Genomic DNA, 27293 nt, shown 5'->3' on the forward strand with positions numbered 1-27293 from the left:
ATCCTTAATTTCTGAATTCCCCTAACATAATAGGTTAAGCCTCGCCCCTGCAAATTGTTTCAATTTTCATCGCGGATATTAAACTGAACTTGTATTTGTATAAAGCTGACAGCGGATTAAAACTGAACCGAAATAAAAGTGTCTTATTTGCAAGGTCAAGTTGTCAATGTACATATAATGTAAAGTCTTTAGAAAAAAACAGCGCAGTTTATCGTCACTGCCGAAGCAGGAACTCTGGCCAAGATTTGCGTAAATCATATATTGGCCAATATTTGCGTAAAATATATAATGTTGTAGAAAAAGTGAGTGCAAATTACAATAGGCAAACAATACAATAACAAATTAGGAATTTGTGTACTGAGCACCTTCCTTTAATTAAACACCCAGAATTTTTGCACTACTGCTCGGTATCTTTAATTCAAACATCGGCCACTTTGCAATATTGAGAAAATCCAATAAGATATGCGGTTCAGTTTAGCTTTGGTTCACTAAGTGTACTATATTTTCCTATACATTTGGCCATGTTGTCTCTTTTGCCTGCTTTTGCTCTTTACTTTACATTCCTGTAGATTGTGTCCGCTGTTTACTGAGAGTACGAAATATTGCTGTTAGTTCTGCGGGTATTTCGTAGCTGGCAGATGTTGTCTAACTTCTCTAACTGGAAACAAGCTACTGTGTTCAAATCACTGTCGACCATGGGATTATCTTGTAAAACCAATACTGCTGCTGTTAGGCCGAGCCCAAGCGACCCACAATGAGAGAATTTCGTCCGTGACCGTCACGCTAGAAATTGCTCCTAGGGGGTCAGCGTTTTGCCTGGAACCAACACGGCTCAATTAAAGGTCGAGGCCCTAACGCGTGGTTTCCTAAGTGTTGGTAAGATGCATATATGACACTTTACACTCACTTCATTCCTTTACCACATTGTTACCCACTAAAAAAATCTGTGCAACTGTTTTTCTTGCCCAAACATACACGGGCTCGCTACACGCATACGTCCGCGGGGCGTCGCTTGCATACACTTACGTGTCCTGGACCAACAATCCGCGATCCTCGATATGGAAGAGCTTCATCAGGTGACACAGGCGGTACATCGGCGTGGTGGTCATACTCAACATGGACATGCGCGTCCAATATAAGCACACGTATTCGGCATCGAGATACGTGTAGCTATAAGACAGGTTCATTATGTGGCAGTAGGTAGCCGCAGGCCACGCCGTGAAGTACACTGGAAGACAATTTACTCCCATACATGCAAATTCATGAGAAAAGCAGGCTTTTATTAACCCACTCTTCTTACAGGAAATTAGGTAGGGTTGATGACTTGTTAAACACCTTTTCTATATACTCTTCCGAAATCACGCTAGCGTGAGGGAAACTAGAAGTAGTCGACACTTTCAGCACGCAGTCGCCTAAGGCCGCTGCTGAGGTCATGCTATAATGGCGCGAATTCAGTGACCAGAGCGAGTGATACATACATGCGTGCTTCGATAAAACAACAGCCGCTAGATGCTGTCGCCATGGTCCCCTCGGCCGAATAAGATTTTTATAAGTTATCGCTTCTTTTTTAACCAGAATTCATCGGCGCCTTTAGAGTCATGCCTGAATGAATACTAAACACGGTCCCATATCGCCTAACACTGGACCGAAGTGCGCGATCTTCATGCGTTTAGCATAGATGACGGATATACTCGCCAAATGGCAGCCACGGCCGCGCCTTCACAGCAACAAACTCGCCGCCAACCTGTTCCTCCCATTACATATTTTTTTTGCTTCGGTATTTTGACTCACACGTACCCTGGCGGTGATGTCATGGTCTGTCTTCTCACAGATGTAAAAGTGTTAGCCTGAATCGTACGGGTAGAACTTGCGGCGTTGTGGAGAATATCATGAGTAAAAGTTAAGTGTAGTAAAGGTGAGCCCACGCGCCAAATCTTAGAGGTCGCCATGTCATCCCTGCGCCACCATTTCTGTTGAAATAAAACGACTCAACTTAAGACACAGATTATCCGTATGCGAACATGAAGAACACTTCCCCTTCTGTATGTACTGTTCCTTCTGCTATATTATTCGTTGGAGCAGTTACTAAACACTCATTTGCTAACCTAGCGTTATGTCGTGGGGCTTCTTTCCTGTTGTCCATGTCACTGTTTTCGCCTGATAATAATGTGTAATAACTGTAGGCTAAAGCGTATATCGTGTTACACTTCCTCTCTTTTACGACAGACGTATACTACCACCAACATAAATGGTGCACAACCGTAAGATATGCACTTTTGTGATTCTTTGCGTCTCAATGGATAAATGTCTTATATTTTCTTTCGTCTGCATGTCGCATCTTCGCATTATTCTCTATTTGGATGTCTGTGAAATGTTATCTGGCATATTGGTCCACCTTGTATGGACAGGCTTACTGGTCATGCTAAGAGTGCTATTCATACTAGGAGTCTTATTGTTCACACTAAGACTCACACCTGAACAACAGCCAGCAATGGGTGTGCAGTAGCGACTACTAGCGCAGTTTAGACGGGACATTTGCAAGGCGCTTCATGAGTGCTTGCGAGGAAGCTGACATAGTATTTCACTGTACTTACTGGTAATTATGGATAGAGTGAGATATGCATGGTCCTCATATGCGTTCCAGGATCCCCGTGAAACACTTGTAAACGGACAAACAGCTTGTCCCCAACCACCCAGGCATGTACGCCGACATGTGGTTCTTTGTGATTTCAGGCTACGAGCCGTGCTTCCTAAAAGGAATCTTTAAGGTGTTGCGAAAATGTCTCCACAATCTCTTTCTCTCTCGAACTTTCTTACATGTAAGGCACGTACAAATCTTAGAGCCACTCGCGACAGGTGTTCTGCGGGCTGAATAGACATTTTCCTTAAGGGGCAAGCACAGCTCAATCTTATGCGCCGACGCCAGCGCTTGTTTTTATTCTAGGCAGGGCGCGCCCACGGGCGTGAGTCGAACTTTGCTTCGCGTTATCTATAGCTGCATCGTGGTTGAGTTTCACGGGGCAACTTCATTGTCTAGCCGTGCTGCCGCCCTCTCTATCTCTCTTTCTTTAGTTCGCAAGAAATGGAAAAGTAGAGTCGAGACAATAGATATCTATAAAAACAGCGTTTTGGCAATGCGACTTGTATCCTTCGCCACGACTTCTCGACCGACCATCATGGAACAGCACTGCTCCGCCTGCATTCTAGCAGTGACTTTTACATTTCGACCAGCCCAATCTGTCCGCTTTGCTTCCGTACTGCGCAGTGGCTCATAGGCGCGAGCATTAGCCTTCGACATCTCTCTTGTGGCATTGTGGCCTGTAGGCCTTCGACGGGAAAGGAAAATGACAGTCGCCTTCCAAGGTGGTGCTCACGGAGCTTGAGACGACGCGCATTACACGAATCGGCTTATAAGTAAAGCCACCTGTGCTACCGCTACGCCTGTGCTATTTAACGACTCTGTTCTCTGCAGGATTACGCGATGAAACAACGTCACTTAAATATCATCACAGTCATGATTTGGCTTCGTTCGGCTCACCATTCCTTTAATCAACCGAATAACTATCTAAGGCCCGTTCGGGTATTGGAAATTTGAAGAAGCCCATTAAGGCTGCAGTGACCGAGGTTTGTGGTAAAAGTGCATAAGTAAAATATAAAGAAGAAATAAACATTTACACTTACCGCATTTCACCCACGGTATTTGAAGATACCCTGCGCGTCCTGAAATGCGGGACGATAGCGCGCCAGGTGTAAGTCACCTCAGTAGAAAAAAGTAGCAACAAAATTATGAGCAACATTTTAGGCGTTATGTGTTAGTCAAGCACGGGTGAAGACTAGTAAGCCATTTTGTTCCATAGAGTCAAATCGCTGTACGCCAATCTCAGCGCCCGGCATTTGTAGCCTCTGGCACGCTCTGCGCAACCTGTCATGCCGGGTGCATATTCAAGTGGCCCAAGTCGTCACACCATTTCAAAGATTGATTTATTGATTGATTGGTGACGTCAATAATACGTACTTAAGAATGCCTGGCGGTCACCATCTCAAGTCGAGGTTCATGCGATTAGCACTTAAGGAATGTAGCCCCCCACCGTATGGTCCCCGCCGAATCGCGTCATGCATGAGGCGTGCACTGCAGCCGGACTCCTCTCTCGCGCTTCCCTTTAGACTCGCTGCGCCATCTACGCAGGAGTGCCGCCACGACATCCGCGTGTGGCGCGGGCCTGAACATATGACGTCATCTCGAGTTGCCCAGCACAGCGCAATTCTTTTTTATTGATGAGCGGAACATATGCAGTGACACATACCCGGTGACACAAGTTGGCGTGAAAGAGTTTAAACACATACATACATGCAAACATACCGCAAACTCGGTGAGCTCTATGCGTGCACAGGGGCGCATTACAATTAGACAACCAGATACCGGAGCGATGATTCGCACCGATACGGCTTCCAGCAGCGACGTACCTTCTAATTCTGAGCCAACGTTCTTCCGGAGGAGTGTTCTCTGGTGCGCATTCGCCTGGGTGGTGTCGAACAGGCTTAGCGACGCTACTGCGCACAGCATGAAAGCCAAGCTGAGCGAGACTCCAGGACCTCTGACATACACAAGCATGGCCGAAGAAACCAGACGGACTGAGCTGATGAGTGCATTTAGAGCATGCATGTCTTCCTTGAATCGGCATCGATTGCTGTTGGCCCACGCACGAAAACGCTTTCTCGTTCTTCTTCTTTTTTCAAAATTATAACACGCACCCACGAGGAGGGTATTGGCCATGGTCCTCAATGGAGACTTGTTCTTGTTCTTGTTCCCTAGTGAAATATCGCAACTCACTCTGGGGGATCGGCCATGAATCGAAAACTTGATCCGATGAAGTCTTGTCTTCTTCAGCGCTCGTGTAATCTGCGATTCCTACTACGTTTAATTGACTATCCGAGTGTCTTATTTTTGTAGCTTCTGCGCTTGGATACTGACACAGAGATGTATGCATTGCCATGCAGAAATTCATCAGTAAACTTAATCGATTTCATTGCCAATGGTAGTAAGCATTTCATTCTGCCCTCATGATCTCATATATATATATATATATATATATATATATATATATATATATATATATATATATATATATATATATATATATATATATATATATATATATATATATATATATATATGTATATATATATATGTATAAATATATATGTATATATATATATGTATAAATATATATGCTTCCTATGTCTTATTGTGCTTCATCAGAATATGAGTGTTTTTTAAACTGTCTTTTACTTCACTCGCTTTCATTTATTCGTCGAAATTCTTAATTTCTATGTTTATTCCCTTAACACATGTAAAAATATGTGCCCGACTGCTTGCGAATCCCCCTCGATGGGTACGTGCCAATGACTTTAGGCTCATAGCCATCAACATGCCTTTCTTGTCGTTGTTCGCAATAAAAAAATCTGACAAATGCACAATGATGCATAGGCCAAGAATTGGCTTGTAGTAAAGGCAATAGGCAAAAGACGTGCACTAAGACTGCCAGAACAATCTCCCCATTTGTGGTTGCTAAATGTCTCACCGATGTGAAAAAATCTCCAAGCGACGGCAAGCATTACCTTGGTTCTGTCCAGCTACGTGACATTTGTATGTATTTTTAACAGTGCGGTGCTCCATGGATGTCGACGTTCATCCGATTAGCATTAAAGCAGCTTTGTGGCGCACCATACTGACCAATTGGCGCGCGACTGGCCGCTCGAGGCGCTTTGCGTAATTCGCGGGCGTCTCTCGCGCTCGGGAAATAAGAACGATGATGATGATAGCAACTTTATTGTACCGCCGGCTAAGGAGGCCCCTACTCCCCGTCCCCGGCACACAGGCCTTGGGGACGGGGGCCGGAACCTCCGCGATTAGAAGCAAACAAAGAGGTCTTGACTCTTCGCCGCTTCTTCCGCCAGGCGGATGGCGTGTTGCTGTGGAGTAGGGTCCTCGCTCCGCAGCAGGGCTTCCCAGGCCTCTCTACAATTTATGTTTGCTTTAGCCCCTGGTGAGCTAGCGCATTCCCAGATTATGTGATCGAGGGTCCCTCTCGCCCCACAGTGTTTGCACTCATCGTTTTCTCTATCATGCATGACATGGTATGCCCAGACCGGGTTTACGAAGTTCCCAGCTTGCAGGCGCCGCCATGCGACTGCCTCTCTATTGTTTAGACTTTTATCCGGTGGTGGCACCAGTCTCCTGCGTAGCCGATAATTTTCGACAATCTCCGCATAATTTTGCAGACGCTCGTCCATGTTCGGGCAGTCGGCCGGTTCCACAGCCACCCGGAGGTAGAGAGCTCAGGCTAACTCGTGGGCCGCCTCGTTGCCAGGAACGGACGTGTGTGCAGGGGTCCAAATTAGGCTAATTTTTCTGTTCATCCGTCTACTGGCCAGATCGCTTGCCGCTTCCGGCGAGATCCTACCCTTTCCAAAATTCCAGATGGCCGTTTTGCTATCGCTAATTATGAAATTTGCTTCCGTTCCCACGAAAGCGAGCGCTATCGCAGCTTCTTCAGCCGTTTCCGAGTTGCGGCTTCTAATGGTGGCGGCCGATACGGGGGCACCTCGGCCATCGACCACCGAGGCGACCGCCGCACCCGACTTGCCACTTGCCGCGTCCACGTACGCAACCGACTTGCTGTCCATTTAAACAAAGCGTTTGATTAGTGCTTCTGCTCTCTTTTCCCTCCTCTCCATGTTGAATATGGGATGCATGTTACGAGGGAGGGGGGGAATGATTATATTTTCTCGGCAGTCCAGCGGGATGGTTGTTTTGCCTCGTAGTCCCCTATCTGTTTGCAGGCCTACCATTTCGAGGATAGCTCTGCCCGTGGTCGTTCGGCTTAATCTTTCAAGCTGCGAAATTCTGACAGCGTCCGCTATTTCATCCCAGGTATTGTGCACTCCCATAGAGAGGAGCTTCTTTGTGGAGGTCGTAATTGGTAAGCCTAAGGCCCTCTTTATGCACCGTCGAATGAGCCAGTGGAGCTTCCTCCTCTCCTCTGACCTGATGTTTAAGAAAAGCGTGGCATAGCACACGCGGCTTATAAAAAACGCTTTTATGTAGCACGTATCGAGCAACAGAAAGCTGCATCGGCAGTTTCTTTTTTCAGGTTGCTCTACAATTTTCTTGTTGACGCCTTTCATCTAATCATAATATGTGAGACCTTGAATAATTAATTCAGACTAATTATATATTTAGGCGGAATGCAAAAAGAAAAAACTCGGTATCTCCAAGCGACGGCAAACAGCATTACTGTAGTTTATTCCAGCTATCGTGACATTTGCATGTTTTTTTTTTTTAAAGTTCGGTGCACGATAGTTGAGACACCCTGTGTATTCAAACAATGTTGCCTGAATGCAATACATGCACACGGGATGCGCGTTCACTAAATGGTGGCGGTGCTCGATAGGGCAACCTGTTCAGAGGGAAACGAGAGAAAGTAGCGCAGGCCGCATAGAGTCCTGACACTAAACATACCAGCCTCCATCCATCCATCTACGAGGTGAAGCGAGCATTTGACCACCCATCCCCATCCTACCCCACCCCTATTCACCTCTGACAGAGAGTTCTGAGAGCTGAAGTCTGCCTGCTCGGTTAATGTAAATGAAATACTCAATTGCAAATAAAAGCTCGTCGTTCCTGGCTAAACTCATAATTCTGGCAGAGCCACTGATATCGTGATTTCCCGTCAAATCTTACCAGGCATTCAATGCAGAGGGTATTTGTGCAACAGACTTTTATGAGGTGCGAAGAAAGCGCTTATTTTGCTCCACTGTAAGTGGGTGGGAGCCCGGCTTCACATAGGGAAAACCATCTCCTCTCCGCGCGTGATGTGAGGGTCCAAGTTTTCAATATGGTGCGCCGCTACATTCTTTCTGCGCTCATTGCATTACCGTCGACATTCATGGTGAGATGAGTTCTGGTGGGATTGTCTTTGATTCAGCCGCTATAATTTCGCGTTGACGCAGTGGTGCGCGGTGCGCCTTGCACAGCACTGGTCTGTGGTTCGATGTCGTGCGTAGAGACATACGTCTTGCTTGGCTTGTCGAAAGAAATATGTTATGAAACTAGTGCAAGAGCCTCTACAACTCGCCTTTCTGGTAATGTGCTAGCGGAGCTTCGGAAACCAGACTGGTAATTAATTGCAGGCTTCTCCGTCCGTCTCTGACACAAGCCCTGGAAGCTCTACCGGGATATCTTCGGATACCTTCAGCGCCATAGACAAAGATTGCTTCCCGTTGTCTGTAGGGCTTGTGCACATTGCAGTGGTAAACTTGCTGTACCTCCCGCTTTCCAAGCAAACTAACTGGGTGGTTGGTGTCTGTCAGTTATTATTTAATAAATAGGTATTTATCTTAATTATAATGTTCAGCAATAAGTATTTTCTTTCTATTTTAATACTTTTCCAATCTTCTCTTTGTATTGGCAGCTTCCTGGCCACTCTCTCGCTGCAGGTACGTGCCAAAAGTTGGAAGCATAATTATCATCGCATTTCTTGTTTGCATTCGAAACGTCCCATGATTTTATTGCAAAGCATACTTTACGAGTTCAATTCAGTTCTTTTTTACACGGGTATCTTGCCCCTGTCGGGAAGCACATAAAGAACCTTATACCCGTGCGGCCGACGTCAACTCCCCTGGTATCTACTTCCGGAAATTTTCTTTTTATTGTTGAATAAAGGACCCGTAAACCTAAATTACTTCTGTCTGTCGCAAGCAGACGTACGAGCATTCATTTTAGCATACGCGATAATTGATTTACATAAAGAAAACAGCTATTCTGTCTAATTCCTATGGCGAGAAGCTCACGCGGCGTAGAAAGCGTGCGATATGTGAACTGTTCGCGCACGGCGATAAGCGTTCGTTCGGATGGATGCCGCACATCCGGCGCCATTGCCCTTGAGTGGCGCTAGCTAACACTCCCGGATCTAACCTTCTACACGTGCACAAACACCCACGAAAAGGCGACCTGCGAACAGCAACACCCCGGCAAATCAATGGATGGGCGCAGCGTGTGTAATGTGGACAGTGTGTGTTCGGTTCCCACCTGCCTGTAGGTCGTTCTTTCTCGTACGCTTTCATTACCTTTTTTTTATTTTTTTATTTCTAGCTTTCACTTAAACGTAACCGTTAATTTCCATATATGCTTGCTCTGATTTATTGTACGTTTGCTTTACACGAATGGTTGGTACTAACAAAAAAATCGAACTCATCTTTTTACCGTTACTCTTATCGCTTATGTACGCATATTCCGTCACATGCCGCGTACGCGTTACGGATTATTGGTGTACACAAAAGAAAAATATTTTTGATAAATACGATGCAATTTTTTTATAAGCTGCAGCTAACATTCTGAAGGAGGAAACTCCGCAAATTTCGTTGGAGAGAAAGCACCCCGCATAAATTGATTACATAGAAGTATATTGCTATATACGTAGAAGACAAATACAGGCAACGGCATTTAAATGAGAGCAACGAAAAGAGAAAGCTTTAATTGTAGACCAGAAAGTAGTATTTTGATATCTTAAGATATAGCTAGGGAGGATGACGGTTCAATTAGCTTTATTAGTAAGGGGCGGTGATTTATGAGATGCGGTACTTGTCAGTGCCATATGCACGGAGGGTGTCAAGGTTATCGCTTTAATTGCATTACAGCAGCTGACAGACCGAATCAAAGGCAAGCTCGCTTGTGTGAAATTGCGGTACGTAGTTAATTACCGCGAAAGAGGAAAGAGCATTTGGCTCCGCGTAGAACGTTCAAACGCTTCCGCGTACTCCGAAAGCGTTTACGATTGCCTATGAAAGGTACCGCTATACTTCCTCTTCTGTCTTTTCTTTTACTTTCAAACTTTTCTTTTCCTTTTGAAATGGCAATCAGCGCCCAGTACTCCTTCACCCAACGCAACGTCATTACTATCCCTCCTTTATTACGATTATTATTGTCACCCATCGGTATCGCCATCGCAAGCCGAGCGCTCGGCTCAGCATGTGTAGCACGGTGGCAAGTTAAGTAAACTGCCAAGAGCCGTTATGGTTCAATTGATGAAACGCTCAGATAGCATAGCGCTGCAGTGGGAGGACACAGAGCTTCGGCAACACAGGCACAAGGCTTCCAAGCACTCGTTGTCGTCGTCTTTCTCGAAGCAGTGCCTGCTGCTCGTTCTTCGCCAGTATAAAACAAACTTCCGGTTCCTGGCTCGAGTACATGCGTCAGTGTTCCTATCTTGACGCGAGCACGAACTGGCTGAGTTTTCACCGGGTCGGGATAATTGCCAGCGCCACGCGAGGAGTGGTCATAAAGCTAAAAACGCAGATAGGGCTTCGGCCATGGTGCAGCAAATCAGTTCGGCTCTTTCGGAACTTAACATCACTAGCAGCGCCCCCTGTGTTCCTCATTTGTAAAGGCGCAGCGGCGTGCATGGCTGTGGAGCCATAGAGTTACTATACTGACTCTAGAGGACAAGCTACCCATAGGGCCCATGCATTGAAATCGGGAACCGCAAGAGCGCCGCCATGTTGCTACGCGCTGAGGTTGCCAGCTCCTGGGACGCTTGCTAGACTTGGTGACAGTAGTCAGTTTTAATCCGGCAACCGTAGCAGCGTAGCAGCATGGCGTCTCGCTTGTGGTGTCGTGATGTGTGCGTGCAGCCGTGTGTTTGGGCTTTAAAAGTTGGTTCTTTATTCTATGTTGCGGGACTGTGTGGGTGTGGTCCATGTTGGCCGTACAGGTGGCAGTTATGCAACCGAGGGATCATCCTGTTGAAGTTTCCGGCGGTATGCGGTTTTCAGCGGTCACGCCTGTTGCAGAAGTGTCACTCGACGAGGTTACGAGCTTGAAGCTGTGGTCAGATTCCTCGTTGGCGTTCCGTAATTCTCTTCGCACGGACGCGGTATGTTGCAAAAGCCGCTTTCGCGATCTATCGTCGCGACGATAGATCGGGTTTTTTTATTATTATAAGTACTGATCCAGCTGTAGGGCACATGTAACCGACAAACGGAAGTCTCAGGAGAGCACCCGAGATTATAATAAAGCAGGCGGCGCAGGAACTCCAGGGCACCCAAGGGACAGTGGGGGGATCAAAGCTCGAAGCAGAACGGTACATAGGTTGGGGCCGCCGAGGCAAATGTGTGCCAGGGAGTGTTCGCACGGACAGCTCCCCTGGCACGCGCAGCAGTGCCTCGCAAGGTCGAGATACATTAAAGGCACCTGCGCCCATGATCTTTCTTTTGCCTCGGTGCAGTGAGCACGATTAACGAGAATAATATGGAGAGCATCCGGTGCAGTCGCGAATGCGTCATGGCAAATGTAGCTCGCGTCGCCTGGCGTGTGTAGCAACATCAGAGTTGGTTGTATGAACTTTATGCATGATACGCTTTGTTACGGTACCTTAACGGAATGGGTCTAGAGGACGGTGTTGGTACATTTTTTCGTACCGCCCTAATCCTATACCCCCCACTACAAACACACACACACATACCCCCCCCTTTTTTTTATGTATACATACAATTCCTTGCCATGACGGATCATAGCCTCCTTTACTTTTGAACAATAGAGGAGGCTATGGACGGATTGAACAGTTCAAGTTGTCAACTTGTCAATAACTGTCATAGGAATTGCTGTAATAAACACAATTCCACGATCGGATTGTTTACTCTCATTTTTGTTGTAACACTTAGGACTACATAGAACTTTATTTTGTATATGTGAGAGAAGCATGTGGATATCACGAGCTTAAGCCAATGTGCGATACACAGACAAAGCAGCTGCTACAACATGAACTGCATTGAGGGCCACACAACACATACGTAATTAAAGGTGCAAAATATAGGAGGAAGCTTCAAAATACGTTCTGTAGCACTGCAAAGTATAACATATATTGTATGTGTACAATAAATGTTCAAAAATACAATGCATCAATGTCCCATTTGCCTTCAAGTTTATTATCAAGTTCAAGTTTACTGAAGTTTATTATGAGCATATGTACAACAGGAATCTACTGACACACCCGCAGTCAAGGTGGCTGTTCGAGGTGTGCTGGCTGCCTCAGTGTAAGAAAAAGAAATTGGGTGAATGTCGACACCAGTGCCACTGCTTCTTGCCTCTGACCTGCACGTGCCTCCACGGCATCTTTGTGCACAAGTGTGCTGGCGTGGCGAGGCGTAGGAGTCATCCGAGAGAAAGAGTATCGTTTACATGGAAAAGTGGCTGTTCACATTGCCTGTCGCTTTCCCTCAAATGTTTCCTTGGTGACTAGGGTGACACACCCGCAGTCGAAGTGGCTGTTCGAGGTGTGCTGGCCGCCTAAAAGAAAAAAATTAGATGAATGTCGATACCAGTGCTATTGCTTCTTGCCTCTTACCTGCATTTGCCTCCACGGCCTATGGGCTTGCGGAGTAAGTATGAGGGAGCTGCTGCGGCTAGGCGTAGTCATTGTCTAAGCAAAAAGAAAAGGCCATTCAAATGGGGAATTATGAAAATAAATGCAGTTATGTCTGCTTCTTGCACTCTTCTTGCCTAAAAGTTTTCAAACATAGTGTCCAGTACGCACCAGCACTCTGACTGCTTCTGCTTTTTACCTGCAGGTGTTGCTGCGAGATCCTTAGTATGGCTGCGTGCAGCATTGTAGCACTTGGTGGAGGCATTTGAAGTGGTAGCCAAAAATATAAAGAATCCTCCTTGTCTGCATGAATGCTTTCAATTTCTAAATGCAGTGGTAACTATCACTATTAGTTCAAGGCCACCCACATCTATGCGGCAAGTGCCATAGCTCGAAACTGAATTTTTTCTTTAGTGTTTCACAAGGCGTCTGATATGTCCACATTAGATGTGATGTGTTTGTTTTTATTTATCCCAGTGTGGAGAGAGCATCATTAAATTGTTTTTTATTTTTGCGTGTCTTGTTTTTTGGTTTATTTCTGAATTTATCAACCAGCAGTCTCATGATGCTAAAGTGACTTATGTAATGGCAATCAGCTTTTGTTTTGCAGAAAAACAACGCATTTCCTGACCCATTGTTTGACATCCTCTCACTCGCATAATTTTGCAGAGTACTCTACCTATATTGACTTGCTTGACCTCCACTAAAGAGTCTTGCATTTTCAAATACGACTCTTTCCTTAAAATCATTTGACACTTCTCGTAATTTCTGTACCTTGGGCTTCTGATACTCTGCATTCACCATTTTTGCTTGTTTCTGACTAGAAATGTCTTCTTTAATTTAGAGCTTAAACTTTACCTTTGGAACACACGGAAGGGCTTGCCATTGCATATATGCATAAAAGGGAAATATGTTTCATTAAACATTTGCAAAATCCAACTGAAGATTGATGAATGCAGCTTGAAGTGTGATATGACTGAATGAGCCATAAAAGTAACTCATTTCACTTGGTAAATTAAAACACATATTAGTGTGATGTACAAGATACGTTACACTAACGTGGTGGGTTCTCTTGCTTATACAGCAAAATAATCGGTGCGCGAGAAAAAACATTATCTTTGCATACCCCTTGTACACACTGATTTAAGGAAAATGAGCTGGAGCTGTCCACATGATCACTTATTTTACTTGCGAGTATACTCAACAAAAGTGTGTCCCAGCTGCTTAGTGGTATTTGAGATTATGTCAGTATTGCATATGGTGCCTGTTGTCTCAAATAATTAATTTTGAAAATGCTCGCAGGGATCTGATGTGCATATCTGCAGTTAATGGATACATGTAAAAGACTCAGCATCAAGTGCAAGTGAACGGTCCCACAAACCCGGAGTCGACCATGCAAATAGATTCGCTGCACAAATTTGTGACCAGAAAAATATTCCACATGAAATGGCATGCAAGGAAGTGTTGAAAATATTGCACAGTTAATAAAACGCCTACGCTATTAATATGTGGGTTGATGCACTCGCTATGCAAAACGGCGGTGAGGCGTGCAGACAGGACACAAGAGTAGAGTATTTACAAGCAAACAACACGAGCGCTGCCCACTTCTCTACTCTTGTGTCCTGTCTGCACGCCTCACCTCTGTTTTGCATAATGAATCCTTACCAACTAGCTCAGCTTTCTGTCGTTCTAAGTCTCGATGCACTCGATTTCGTCCGCATTAGGCACTCGCCTCTTGATTACTTCGTGGCACAGAAATACTCGGCATCAGGCTGTTTTTCTGCTGTGGCCTTTGTAGAAGCATGACTGTTCAAAGTGCAACAATTAAACAGATTCTTTGAGTTGCTTGCGGCTTCGCCAGTACAATTCCGGTGCGCTGGTCCGCCTGTCCAGCAATTTCCTACTGAAGGGAAACCTGCAAATAAAAACACCGCTCCGCATGTGGAAAAATGCTCTACTGTGACGCTTCTCAAACGATTGTGATGCACCACAAGAGCTGCCTACTCGCGTGATATTCTCAACAAGGAGATACATTCGTTTACTTACATGTGAAGTTATATGCCAGAGCACTTCGGGGCTTCGGTGGCACATAAGGCACGAGTTTGCCATTGCGTCCGATGTCGACGCGCGATCGCATGTCAAACCTAAACTGTACGAAACTACTGCGCATCCAAAAAACAGATTCGAAACCGAAATTCGCGTCATCCTTTATTGCAAGAATGCGTACATCGTGATTTACATAAGTCGCGGACTTAGCGATCGCTTTCTGTAAACTTAATATTAACGTACCACCTTCATAAAGCCATCAGGTATGCGTTTTTAGATGAGAAAGCATAAGGTGACCTGTACTTGCTTTCAGCTCTTTCAATAGTAATTGCGCTGGCCACATTGACCAGTAGCAACAGGGCGGCGCCCTAGAGGTTCCCACTTTTCCGGCCCAGCTTTTCCTCTAGAGTTGGTCTACTAACTCTATGTGTGGAGCGACGCAAAACGCGGGGAAGCACGGGGTGGCCTAATTAGCCGGGACGTTGCGGTGAACTGGAGACTGGCATTCTTAATTGAGCTTTTTAATAAACATGTGTTGACAAAGTCAGAGAAGCTTAGCACGCTTTCGTGATTTTTCATAAAGAAGTGAAAGGGCGAAAGGGTGAAAGGCCTAAGAAGTAGACCGGACGCTTTACAAAAGGGTGACATGTGCCTCTGTTGTGGATGCTACAGCATTGTAAAATTGATGGTGCAGTGTAGAGGAACACAGTGCATTTTATCCATGTCGGTATTAGGCTTAAAGGATTGAATTAAAGTTTACCCTCCAATGTAAACCTAGCGTGTCACATTTTTTATTCTTTTTATGGCTCCCAAATTTTATTCAATATTATTTACCCACGGAAAGCATTCCCGCAATCTACAGGTATCTGAGTGTGCACGGAGATAAATCTTACTGTTCCGTTGCGTCCTTTCAATGTTTTGCGCTAGTCGCTTACCGTTATACCGTTAGTACTGGTAGTTACAGGAAGTACTGGTCTTTACAGTAATGCTAACTATGTACAGATTTATTGTACAATCACTCATGCTGTAAACTTTCCTGACAAGAACTGAGAGACAGATGAAGTCCTATTTTGTGGCGACGAGATTAAGAACCACAAAGAACCTGCAGCGAAGTAACGACGCAATCCCAACCCCCATTTTCGAGCTCTCAAATAAATCTACATCGACCTTGTGTGGCTCACAGATTTATGCACGAAGAATTTACTCTTTTATACCGCATAGACCTATAGTTCCATCTACACCGAGTAGAGTTCTTCTTCGCCGCATTCCGTCTTACGTGATTGCAATCAGGACGTCGCAACACTCAATGCAGTGATGACCGCTGTTTATTACACGCAAACAAAGGCGTCATTTCACACGCGCGTGCGTGTGTGTCTATGTGACGGCCGTACCTCAAAGCTAATGTATATTAGCTTTGATGTACCTTTGCATGTTACTCGCCGATGCCCTTGAGAACATGCCCTTGCTTCTCGTATTCGGATGACAATTCCAAGTAGATATTTCCATTTTATCGGGGACAAAAGAACAAGATCTGACGCTACAGAAACAGCTGAAACCTAATACTGGTTCCACACGACCACTTTTGATGCGATCAAGCCCGAAGCGGATCGAAATTATCGACTATGATTGGCTCCCTCACGCAGCTTGTCCAAAGGAGCCAATCACGACCGAGAAATTCGATCCGGATCGAGCTTGATCGCGATCAAAAGTGTGGCATGCGACACCGGTACAAGTGTCGAAGGGAAGGCGGCCTATGCTTCTTCCGGTGTGGTCCTCTAAAGGCCTGTCTCTGTCATCAGACTGATGCGAAAAGCAGTTCGACATAAGCCAGCTGGTTTCGTTCGCGCCATCGGCAATGCAAGACGCGGTGCAAGTGATAAGAGTTTTGCGTTTTTCCTGGATATAAATAAATGGGGATCGCGTACGCAAACTAGTAGATTCGTCGGACGATCCCACCGCTGCCACCAGTTATTAGATTCGTGGGACGATCCCACCGCTGCCACCAGATGTTGTATTTCGAGTCAGCGCCACCCCACCCCTTCCCCGGATCGATCGACGCACCTGCAGCGGGCTGAAATAGCTGCAGGCCGATCCTAAGAGAGCACCGTCTCGCTCTTTTCTGCGTCGCTTTCCCAGCACACGCACACTTCTCGCGTCCCATTTGACTTCATCCAACTGAGACACAGCGGGGAATCGTTTGCTCGCGTAGTCGACTCCTTCCGCTCGCGTCCTCCTTCCTACAATCTCTCCGTGCAAAGAGAGAGAGAAAGAGAGAAGTCCGTACTCGGGAACCAGCATGACGTCACGCTCCAATACGGACTCACATTGATCAAGCCCGCGAAGTCGTCAAATACGCTTCCATTGCGCTCGTCTCAAATGCGTATGGCTGTCTTGCCGGCAAGAAAAGAAAGAAGAAACTGGTGGGCGGCATATCTTCATTGCAAAACCGACACCGCCTGGCGTTCAGTGGAAAGAAACTTGGCCGAATGCACATGCCGTCGTCGGGCGAGGCTGTTGGAGCGCGCTTCTTCTCGACGTCTATTTTCATCATCCTCTTTATTTCTTCATCTATAACACTCGTCGAGAAGGTGGAACTACATGGCTCCTCATCAGGACTCCCACACATACTCTGTGACAACGGAACAACGCCTTTTTTTGCCGATCTTTTTTACATCTTCGGATATACATGAGTGAGGTAAAAACTGTGCTCTAACAACCGCGGGAACAAATCACAAAAAACCAATTCTTTTCTTGAATATCCGCTGAGTCACTATGCATATTTACACAGAAGGGACAAGGTTACTTGTAGCATGCGTCATTCGCCTTATCTGTCTCTCTCAGTTTAAAATGAGGATGGCGTTCCATGATACATACTCTCTTGTATAGCGACAGTTTCAAAGTGACAAAGCATGTAGCGATATTTCACTTCTCTTTGCTGATTCTAAACAACTAAACGCTAAACCGTGTCCCTACGTGATCGAACATTCGGTGACATCAGGACTTCCACCATATAATAATCACTGCAGTGCAGGAAATGTAGCGCAGTTTGTACGTTACAAAAGATGCTCTTTTATAACAAAGCAATGGCGTCGTTCATCGAGAATTCGTCGGTTGCCACCCATTGCTTGACGGCGGTACGTCACAGGAGCACCGGCTGCTTAAAAAGTTGTATCAATGACAGTACAAGTACCAGTATCAGTCGTAGTGTCAATGCTTGCATGACTATGAGTTCTATACGGAAAGGGAAATGTAGTTGAAGGTCTTCCATTTTGGTGACTGGAAAAATAGAGAGATCTATTCTTAACGAAAACTATACCTGACAAGCGAAGAAAACATAAACTTCCGTTATTTATTTTTAATGCGAAAGCGTTGTATGCCCCAAAAGGCGAGAATCCGGCGTCGTCGTCGGCGGCGTGACCGAAAATGGGTGACGGCGCAGGGTAAAAGCGCGTCCAAAATGCTCGGATTGACGTCAAATTCCTCAAGGAGCTTCCTGCAAACAAAGTAACTTAATGGCTTATGAAAGGAAATTCGGTACACATCGGTCTCGGTGGGAATCGCACCCGCGCCTCTGCGGTTCGAGACGAGCACGCTTCCCCGACGCCACGGTGGCTCCACGGCTCTGGCTGACCAAAAGGTGTGCGTAGAGCGTGCGTCACTGCACACGTCACAACGCAACCGTCTGGCTGACTAAAGGTACGGCCTATAGTGCGTGCGTCACGAGGACAGCTGGTGGCGCCACGTCATCAATGTTTAAAATGAGCGCACTCCCTCACGTGCGTCACTTGCTCTTAGAATTTCATCGGTCAGCGTTTGCTATGTCAGCATTTCCTGATCATACATCATGACAAAGCTACTGTAATCATTTCGCATTCCCACGCATAAGCTGTCTTAAAAGTACTGACAACTGGGTTTTAAGGACCTAGTCTTTTATGGCGCAACGCAAAGCTCACCCTCGGTAGTGTTTCCAGCTGCAGCGGTTGCTTCCAAAAGCGCGTGGATGTTTTTAAGCAGAATTTTTCGATCTCGGTAGCCTCTAAAAAAATAAGAGTCGCTCCTCCAGCAACGTTAAGAAGTGAAAGTGATGTCGACAGCCCGCCTCGCAAATTGTGAAAGCCTCCCATCGTTTTGCTTTCACAGCAGCGAGTGTAAGTGTGCTTAACCACCTACATTCTTATCTCTTCGACCACTTTTGAATATAACAAGCTGGAGCAACAAGTTGGCGTTGTTGTACAGACCTTCCTTGTCTTATACTACGTTTTTCACTCCTATATACACGCCTACGTCATGGCTCGGTGGCCCCCACCGTCGTAGTTCTGTCGATAGGTGAGCCAAGTCATCGAACACGACGGCGAAAGCAGCGCCGCTTTCTACTCACTACAAACGAACGCATATCTGCGCATTCTAAGTTAGAAAAAGCTTATAATTAAAAAAATTGCACTGCATTTCAATACTAACAAAAAAAAAAAACCAGGAACCCCGTATACTAACCTGCCACGTGAAAGAACTCTTATTCACCTGCATGCTTTTGCCGCTTGTGGCTTCAAATGTGATTTTTCGCGAGTTTTAGTGAAGAATTAAGAATATAAATCTACGTATAATAAGAAAAACATGGCTTGTTTTAGCTACTACGAGAGGCAATCTTTCCATCAGCAGGATTATACCGATTCATGTTCTGAGCGGTTGTCTGTCCCATTTAGTTTCGGTGCTCAATATCTATATATTATTTATTTGTTTATTTACTCATTTATTCATCCAACATGCGGACACGCAAGGCCGTTCTCCTAGGGGGAAAATGTGCTTTGTTTGTTGCTTCAACGACAACAATTAGGAATCTTCCTACCCCCCCTTTCTCCCAAAATTCCTAAATATGACAGCTATACACCATCAGCCTACGTGGCTAATTTTTGATCCCGTGCGAAGCTTAGCAACGACAGCGCACACAGCTATTCAAACATTTCGTAAACCTCCAGCAGCAAAATTGAGAAAGAGGACAAGTTCAGAAATATTGCAATTCGTACCACGCTCACAGTGCGAGAGCTGGACGCACGAGCGACGCGCTGGTCATGCGGTGAAAGGCGCTGCAGTCTTGATTTGTAAAAACCACCACAGGGAGTAGAAGCAGCCACCGTGATAGCCGAAAGTGAGGAGTCGACAGACGAGCCGTGATATTGTTTGAGTCACTGCAGGTTCAGGGCTTCGCGCCCACGTAGCTGCAAGTTAGCCGACGTTGTGAGAAGGGACGTCTGTGGACAAGGGACGTCTGTGGCACAACGTAGTGCAGATGCCTGGCGAGGAACCGAGAGGAAGGTCCGGGAGTGGCTGAAGGGACGCAGAGCCAGAAGGAAAAGTACTGGCGAAATGCGCTCGTCCGTATAGCTCGTTGTCGCGATAGAATTCTCGGTACTACTGGTTTTCAGTACAGTATAGAAAATGCAGGCGAGCTGGCGGCATCCCTCGGTGCATATGGAAGATTCCAAAGGTGGAGTATACTCTGATGGGTCCGGTTGGTAGAGAAGAATCGCGGTGCGTGAGCAGGAAAGTTTGCGTCCATATACGCGGAATGAACATGAGAAAGCCCGGCGAGGCCTGCGGAGCGCTGTTGTGAGCGTACGTTGCGATATCGTGGTCGAACGCGATGTAGACAGACAGCATGTCGATCGAAATGCGATTGCATCGCTTAGTCACGCCAATAGCCTGCAAATGTTCGGCGCCACTAGTGCGATGAAGATTATGGCATGCAGTGAACAGTGCCGATAACTACCTGTGAAAGGAAGACGCGTACTCCTTCCACTCAGAAGTTCACGGGACACACTCTGGCGAATTCGGAAGTGTTGCAAAAGGAAGGACGCATCTTTGCGGGCGGTGGCAGCTGGCAGGACCACTTTTGCCACACATATGGTCAGATGGCTTTCGGTGGTAGCAATCTTTATACCGCACCTTCCATTGCTGCATGGAGGAGGGATTGGCTGCAGGGCACCACAAGGACGCCGAGCAGTATACGCGAAATATGACCGAGCATACCTACGATTAAATACAAGCGTGGCACATTGCGGGCCATAGTGGAAAGCGAAGTATACATTGGCGCTAAAGTGACGATTGACGACGAACAACCACTTGTGGCTAACCGAAAAGTAGTTTAGGTGACAGAGTGGTCCATCAGACTTGCAGCTCGAAGTAGTAAATTGGCGATCGGACAGCCCGGAACTGGCCCAGCGCCGAGTAGTAGCGAAGGCACCACAGAAGAGTACACAATCCACGACACCTTGCGCTACTCCGCGGCTAATACAGTATTGAGGGCAAAGAGGCAAGCCGTGTCACTTGATGTGCGCGAGTTAGTGAGAACATGCGCGTCGATGTCTTTGTCGATGTCGATGACAGATCGTCATGTTAAAGTCATCTAAACAGAGAGCGCAGCTGGCAAGGCGGTCAGATGGTTACACCGTCGTCGAAAGTCAACATAAGGCATGGTGATCGGTGAAGGCGCCAGAGGGATGGCCGTACTCGTATGGTCAAAATTTACCATCAGCGCATATAACAGCCAAGTATTTATTTTCTCTGATGGTAATTCAATTCGGCTTTGATTGTTGTGCAGCTCGCCTATAGCTACTAGGCATTCATCATATTCACCTTTCCGCTGATCGAGCACCACGCCGAGCCACACGCCTCTGGCGCCTGTGTATTCATCCATGGAAGCGTTAGGATGGTAATGCCGCAGTACGAACGACGAAGTGGACAGGCGAAGCAATGCTGTAAACGCATTGTCGCAGACTGGGGGCCAGATACAAATGCCTGTATTGCCTCTGAAAAAAAAGATCTCCCCCCTAAACTCCGCGATTCCTTACACGACATAAACAAAGCAGATGATTCTGATCCAGCCTGTGCCAATTAGGATGCGATTTTGGGCCTTTCCTCACACGTAGTCAAAGCTTTTATTTGGAAGGCACGGCCTAGCTTTCTTCGTGGAGTCTACGTACGTTGTTGTTTAAAGAAATATTTTTAGGAGCTGCATCACTCTCCTAAATTAGGCTACCAAACACCCACAATAAAGCAAAGAAATAACAATACGCAGTCAGGGGTTTCTGCGCAATGTCCTATTTTACTCAGAATGATTCACTGTTCCCGTGCGCATGTACACCGGTTTGGCATTGATTAAACCATGTCGAAGAATCCTCGAACGCGAATGGGATGGAGTAAATAATGTATGACGTGCCCGATTCGAAGTCTCCAGTGATTTGATCCTTGAATTTCACAACATTGTACATGGGCCGCTATCAGGCTGAAGTCAAGGCTTTTTTATAATGCAGCTTTACATCGACAGGACAACTGCCTTCCTTGCCAGAACTTATGCGGCTCTCTATTCATACCATAACTGGGGGAAGAACCGGTATGCTGTGTATAGTGAGCGCAGTCTAAATATTCACGACGGAGGCGAGATAGATCTGATACAGGGGGGAAAGTGATGCGAAGGGGGGCGCATTTCTTTTTCGACAAGTAGAAGGAATCTAAAGTGAAGAAACTGTACACGCGTCAGGAGGCGTTGTTAATAAGGTGGGCTTAGTTTTCACGGGAAACACGGGTCTCCTGCGTACCACTCTCGTTGTGAAAATTCTTATTATAGCGACAGCAATTGTATGGGCATTCCACGCCCATTTTCGCCGCCATCGTTACCATGGGCGTCATGTTCAGTTGTAAAGTCCAAACACAGAGAAAGAAATTGTCCAAGGGACCGTGGCTGCCAGCCGTGTGCTGTAGGTGCGAGTGAAATCGGGCGAGGGTGTGCCGATTACAGTGGCCTGATATCGCACGGGCAAGGGAGGAAAGATGGCAGGAAATACACCCTCTTCTCCCACTGGACGAGTGGGGGTAGGGAGGTGGGGCTGTTCTACTCTGTCAGCGGTTGCTTATGGCACGGTCGAGCACAGCCCCACAGGTCCTATCTTCAAAGCGATATGCGATGCGGAGAGAGTCAGCCACGCGACGGCGCGGTGCCTATCTTGAAAGTGATGTGCGATGAGTACAGTATCGAGGGGTGCCAAAGTGTCATACTTTCGTGTGCGCTTTCTTCTCGTCGTTCGCGTTGAACCGAAAGGTTGCAGGAATGTCAATTCACTCGCTTCTGCGGCCGCACTTCCTCACTCCAGCGTTTTGACAGTGAGTGTCCGCGCTTCTCGGGTGAGATATGTTCATGTTTACCTGCGCGAGTGTGACACCATTCTTGTTACTTTAGTTAGTAAGCGAATGTTTACCAGTTTATACGGCCGATAAAACTACTGTTACGCCCGCATGTGCTACGATTCTAACGAACGTTCTCAGCTAGGACATCGAAGTAAATAAAGAAGGGAGTCGGCGTAGGCTCGAGCATTAGCTTCGCAGCTTACGCGTCGGTAGCCTTTCCTTTCGTGCTCCACGCGAACATTAGATCGCAAGGATCTGCACCTATTCGTATAGCTGTCTTCTAATTTGCGATTTATTAAACTTTGCGTTTGGGCTAGTCGGTATACACCCCCTATTTATTTTGATAAACAGTTGATTGATGCGCTTCGTGTGTGCTATTCTCGTCCCTGGGTATCAGCTGCGAGGAGCGCATCTTTAATTACGTTACATCGTTCCTGACGGGCCGGACAGCAACCATCGGAATAGGTAGGACTCGATCGGATACGATCGACGTGCCGAACAAAGGAACATCGCAAGGTGCGATAATCTCCCGGATTCTCTTCAATGTGGCGATGCTAGCGCTGACCAAAAAGCTTCGGAAGATCCCCGACTTAGGTTACACCCTGTACGCAGACGACATCACGCTCTGGGCCACCAAGGGCTCCCTAGCGCGAAAAGAGGCGACCCTTCAAGAGGCCGCGACGGCCGTGGAGAGATTTGCGGCAGCGAGCGGGATGCGTTGTGCGCCCGAAAAGTCCGAGGTGATCCGGGTGCACGGAGGAGGAATCCACAAGTCCCCCGGCCCTATCGACCTCTATCTTGAGGGCCAGAAGATAACGGAAGGCAATAAGACTAGTATTCTGGGTTTTTGGATCCAGAGCAACCTGAAAGCCTCCCACACCATCCAAACCCTAAGGTCTGCCACCAACCAGATCTCGCGGATTATAAAAGGAATTACAAGAAGCCGCAAGGGCATGCGAGAAGAGGACACGATTCGCCTCATCCAAGCTCTGGTGATCAGCAGAATAACGCATAGCATGCCGTATCACTATCACTCGCTAAACAAACGCGACCAAGAACAAGTCGATGCCATCATCAGAGGCGCGTACAAAATGGCCCTGGGTCTCCCTGTCACCACATCAAACGAGAAGTTAGCGGCCCTCGGGATCCACAACACCTTCGCTGAGCTGTTGGACGCGGTTATGGCTTCGCAAAAGACCAGACTACAGAACACGGCGGTGGGCAGAGCCATCCTCCACCGGACCGGAACGGCAACCGAGCTCCGTGCCCTCGATGGGCAACGATCACTCCCGCCTGAGGTCAGAGGCAAGATCAAGGCGAACCCGATACCGAAGCACATGAGTCATAAACTCCATGAAGGACGACGCAAGGCTCGCGTCGACAGACAACGCCGACAAATCAAGGGTGACCCGTACGTAACGTATGTGGACGTGGCGGCGTACCCTGTAGGGGGCCTCTTCGCGGTAGCCGCCGTGAACGGGAGAGACACCTCCTTGACCCTCGCGGCCTCCGTAAGGGCAGAGACCCCAGCTGCGGCTGAGACCATAGCCGCGGCGCTGGTAATAAAGCAAGAAGACAGGGTAGGCAGGGAAGTCCATGTCGTTACCGACTCGCAACAGGCCTGCAGTAACTTTACGAACGGACGAACACCGCTGCTGGCGGCTCAGATTCTAGGCCCTAGGCTGCAAGAATACCATCAAATCACGTGGACGCCGGGTCACGCGGGTCTGCAGGGGAATGAAAGGGCGAACGCCCTTGCTCGAGCCCTAATCAACCGAGCGGGGGAAGACCAACCGCAGGATGTATCCTCCGCCTCACAAAAAGCTCAGTACTGAAGATGCCGTAGCTCTCCGACTTATACAGACCAACACATTTCCAAACCTACACAGATACAGTAAAATGTTCCCACATACATATCGCGGCATCTGCCCCTAGTGCGACGACACACGCACTACACTCTTTCACATATCGTGGGGGTGCGAGGGCAAACCTCAACACTGAAAGACTCCTAGCACGTCATTTGAGCGGTGGGAGGTACAGCTGACCGGCGATACCCTGGCGGGACAAGAAGCTCTCGTCCATCAAGTACGTCGAGCAGCCATGGCCAGTGGAATCCTGGAATGAGGACACCACCCACTCGACCTCAAGAGCAACCACCTCGACGGTCCGAATAAATGTTCTCTCTCTCTCTCTCTCTCTCGTCCCTGTGGTTCAACTATGTAGCGCTGCAATTTATACACAAGTAATTTGCTATCTCAATCATTCCCCTTTCCAGCGAAACTGTCACTTTTTAAATGCGTAAGCATTTCTAAGCCTACCCAACGAGGAAACCTGTCCGTACCTCTATGCGTCTTTCCCTCACGTAAGGTGACAGCGGCGAGTACACGGCGCGCACGAAGCTATCAGCACCCGGCGCACGCTGCCCCTATCGCAGATCACTTTCAAGATAGGGTCCGTGCGGCGGCGCGATACGCAGCCGCCGGCTGAGTGCGGTTGATCACGGTTGATGATGGTTCGACGCGAATGGATATGATGCTAAAGAGCGATAACGGCTTGTAACGATCGGAATGTCGTCAGCGCACTTCGCACCGCCACCTGCAATAGTTTGCATGAGTCAGAAATTCTCCCTATGCCGCCATCCGATGCAGTTCGGATAGCCGCAGCGTTGTCGTTTATACTGGTCGGATTAAGTTTCATAACATTGATGATGACACCGGGCTTCGTGGAGACGAGCAAGTGGCACAATGCTTACGGCAACTCCCGGAGGTGTTTCTGCGTGAATTTTTTATCTCAGTTCCCACTATTATATGCCGATCACCGAGACTGGTTTGTACCATTCGCTGCTAAGCAAGAGATGGCGGCATCTCATGCCGGTAGCCGCTGCCGCATTTAAGTGGGGGTGACATGCAAGAACACCCGTGCGCGTTGCATCGAGGGCACGATAAAGATCTAAAGTCAGCAAGCTCGGCCCTCCAGTAGCAAAGCACTGCCCTTAGTTATCGTACAGGTTTTATTTCAAAGCCTCATTTTTCTTCTTTAAGCACTTTGAATCTATCTATCTATCTATCTATCTATCTATCTATCTATCTATCTATCTATCTATCTATCTATCTATCTATCTATCTATCTATCTGTCTGTCTGTCTGTCTGTCTATCTATCTATCTATCTATCTATCTATCTATCTATCTATCTATCTATCTATCTATCTATCTATGATCCATCGGTCTGTCTGTCTGTCTGTCTGTCTGTCTGTCTGTCTAACCTCTTACGGTGTCATGGCGTCGTGGTCGTTTCTTTACCTGGATTCATATCTGCATATGCGTGACATGCAAGTCATCACATAAACGACATACCATCACAATCGTTTCCTTAGATGGTCATATATCAGAATATGCATGGCATGACATGACATGCGCTATTTTAACTGGATATATCAGAATACGCATGTCATGACATGCAAGCATTATATGAAATGAATGACATATTAAGCACGTCATGACATGAATGGCTAGAATGGCGTAAATGACACTACAGGCATGCCATGACATGACATGCATATCGTTACCTCTGTGTCATGATGAAGAATCAATGACATACATGGCATGATATCTATCTGTCCACACGTTCGTTCGTCCGTACATCCGGTTCGTCTCTCCGCGCAATCGCGGACCGCGTCCACAGCAGGATTGGGAACATAACGATCTGTTTTAAATGACATGCTCCGAAAATACACCCATCCATACACTAAATCCATTCATCTGTTCACAATCACCGCATTTTGAAACAAATAGCGCACACAACACGAAAGTCAACATTGTACGTATGGATCTCTCTCAGCTACTGGCTCCACTTTGTGTTACTGACGCTCTGTGAATTCTATTGCAAACAACCAGAACTCATGAAAAAAATGGCTGTGGCTTAGGTAAGGTTAAGCCCAGGATGCGAAGCATACTAGCCTTTATTTTAGTTTTTGAACCACTGTTTAGCCTGGTGAACTGCTGTTGCTTGGCTATATTTGGTTCGGCTAGACGAAGAAACAACTCATGCGTTACTCTGCTTCCTCTTCAAGAGTGGAACGCGACAGCGTTCCCGTCGACCCGCCAAGGGGTGTAAGACAATGGGCTACGGAGCAGCGACTACGCGCCCCGCATTGGACGCGGTGAGCGTCGAGCAACGCAGCGTTCGGCGCGGCAACGAAAGGTGCGCCTGAGCAAGCGACGCACGCCTGAGCCTTAGAAACAGCTCGTTTCTAAGGCAACACCGCATTCACTAGAGGCGCTTTTGTACCGCTTTGAAGCATCGTACTCGTGGCTCAGTGGTAGCGTCTCCGTCTCACACTCCGGAGACCCTGGTTCGACTCCCACCCAGTCCATCTTGCAAGAGTTGAGCCAAAGCCACCTAGAAACAAGCGCAGCTGCTTATATACCGCCGCGACGCCGCGAGCGACGGCGCGAGTTGGAGCCCCGTTTCTCCTCTGTCGTGACGTCACGGTGTCACGTGGTCAGCCTTGAAGGCGACACCGCCGCGCCTAAAGAGCAGGGTTGAGCTCTAGTAATATGCTTCGCATAAAATACTGAATTAGGAGTAGCAGCATTGAGACATTGAAGATCCATCAAGCAGTCAGAGACCACCCATCGTTTGGCTCC

The 27293-nt window shown here is 47.1% G+C and overlaps 2 long non-coding RNA genes across 2 annotated transcripts; one reads left to right on the forward strand and one right to left on the reverse strand.

Annotated features, from left to right (window-relative positions):
- Positions 1–10598: 10598 nt before the first annotated feature.
- LOC142572511 (uncharacterized) lies at positions 10599–12936 on the forward strand. Its single transcript, XR_012826094.1, has 2 exons — positions 10599–10934; positions 12628–12936. It is a non-coding gene; the product is annotated as an uncharacterized LOC142572511 (long non-coding RNA).
- Positions 11991–14875, reverse strand: LOC142572510 (uncharacterized). Its single transcript, XR_012826093.1, has 3 exons — positions 14469–14875; positions 12405–14337; positions 11991–12346 (listed from the first exon to the last, which is right to left on the reverse strand). It is a non-coding gene; the product is annotated as an uncharacterized LOC142572510 (long non-coding RNA).
- Positions 14876–27293: the final 12418 nt, after the last annotated feature.

The sequence above is a fragment of the Dermacentor variabilis genome, chromosome 2 (assembly GCF_050947875.1).
Source record: "Dermacentor variabilis isolate Ectoservices chromosome 2, ASM5094787v1, whole genome shotgun sequence".
NCBI classification, from domain to species: Eukaryota; Metazoa; Arthropoda; class Arachnida; order Ixodida; family Ixodidae; genus Dermacentor; species Dermacentor variabilis.